This window comes from Pteropus vampyrus, unplaced genomic scaffold (assembly GCF_000151845.1).
Source record: "Pteropus vampyrus isolate Shadow unplaced genomic scaffold, Pvam_2.0 Scaffold208, whole genome shotgun sequence".
Classification (NCBI taxonomy): domain Eukaryota; kingdom Metazoa; phylum Chordata; class Mammalia; order Chiroptera; family Pteropodidae; genus Pteropus; species Pteropus vampyrus.
Window position 1 is genome coordinate 3,491,725 of NW_011888989.1, and position 1,986 is coordinate 3,493,710.

The following is a 1,986-nucleotide window of genomic DNA, read 5'->3' on the forward strand; positions in this document are numbered from 1 at the left end:
TATTAACCTGGATACACAAGAACAATGGACAGAGCTTGCTTAAGTCGAAGATATTCCTTTTACTATAAAAATTATATGCCTGGGGTATGACTACCCATCATTACTTGCCCAATTAGAAATTTATGATGAGTTTCCTGTGAGGTGACTTTCCGTCACTGGACTTGTCAGTTTTATTACAGAACTCCTTTTTCATCCACACAGCTAAATGTTTCTTTGGTTAAAGGTGAGCAGATGATTTTTAGATATTTTATATAATATTACCATTGTTAAAGTAATGAAACAAGGAAGCCATTAGATTGAGGTGGCGCAAACACCTTGGTAGCTTATGTAAACAAACTGAAACCTAGGCCAGAGTCAATTCATTAACTAAAAAGAAATCAAAACTTAATAATAACCAATCACAAAGCCTACTAGGCTTTCTCAAATAAAGTAACCTTTAGCTATAACCCATCAAATAATATCCTTTTTTTATTTCTGCCTGTTCTACAAAAGTCTTTATCCTAGTTCTTGTCAGTGGAGATCTCAACCATTGTTGGTTTGGCATTGCCCAACTGAATTGTCGTTTGCTCAGATAAGTTCTTCAAAGCCTTAATGTACCTCGATTTATCTTTTAACATCATTCAGTCAAATATTCTCAACTTACAGATTTTTTTCATGAGTGTAAATAATAAACCAAAGACCACTACTTCACCCCTGGTTAGTACTTGGATGGGAGATCACCTAAGAAGATCAGGTGCTGTAGGCATAAAAAAAAAAATGTTTTATGCCTCTGAGAATTACATATGTACATATACATTATTTATTATTTATGCATACATGTACATATGTATATGTTTTATATATTGTAAAATGTATATGCCCCTAAGAATTATAAAAATTTCTTTTTTCAAACCAAAGACCACTATTCGGTATATCAAAAAATTCAAGAGATCATTTTGATTTTCTCATATACTATTTTTTTAATAAAAGACGGTTCATATTTTGTTAATCTATTATCTCTTCCTTTGAACTTGCTTTTCTTTTTGCTTATGTACATTATTTTATAATTATTTCCATGACAGTATTACAATGAGAAAAGTTTTATAACTTGAAAGTGTTCATTTAGGGACAAAAAACAGAAGCACTGCTTTACAAAGCAGGTACATTTTGGAGCATATTACTACTGGGAATAGTATAATGATCAAAAGTTCATATAAATTTATGAAGAACTCAGGGAAATACCCAGTAAAAGATCCCAAACTTAAAATCTGTAAATGTGACTAACCTTTTGAGGTAAAGTCATTGCAAATGTTCTATGTAAAGTCCTTGCTGCCACTGTTAAAATAAATATTCTAGCTAGCCAAATGAGTCATTTTTCTCAACTTGCATGGTACTTTAAGAATTTCACATCTTGTCTATGGCCATGCCACCCTGAATGTGCCTGATCTCGGAAACTAAGCAGAGTCGGGCCTGGTTAGTACTTGGATGAGAGACCATCTAGGAAGACCAGGTGCTGTAGGTATTTAAAAAAAAAAAAAAAAAGAATTTCACATTTTGTCTTTAAACTTTACTTCTGGTTGAATTAATACTTCTATTAATAACTTCCTATCACTGACACTATGTGTTAAGCCCGGTGTTAGGTTCCTGTCACATATTATCTTTATTCTTTACAAAACCACAAAAACCCCATGAGGCAAGTATTGTCAGTGTCATGTTACAGAGGAGGAGACTAAGCCTAGAAGGATTAAATTACTTGTCCTCAATCACTGCTAGGGCGTGGCAAAGCTAAGATGGGAAATCAGTTGGCCTTCTATACAGATCAGGTTTCTGACACAGTGTCGAATTCAATATGATTGTTTAAATGACACTTTCTTCCTAATTTTAATTTCCATTATAATTTTATTATAAATATACTTAGGCTATGAACTTATTAAATAGTTAACGCAGTATGGACTTAAAAATAAAGAGTCATGGCTATTTACAGAAACTCATCTGAATTTATTTACT

At 32.5% G+C, this 1,986-nt stretch overlaps 1 pseudogene; it reads left to right on the forward strand.

Annotated features, from left to right (window-relative positions):
• Window positions 1–1,392: 1,392 nt before the first annotated feature.
• LOC111747067 lies at window positions 1,393–1,501 on the forward strand (annotated as a pseudogene).
• Window positions 1,502–1,986: the final 485 nt, after the last annotated feature.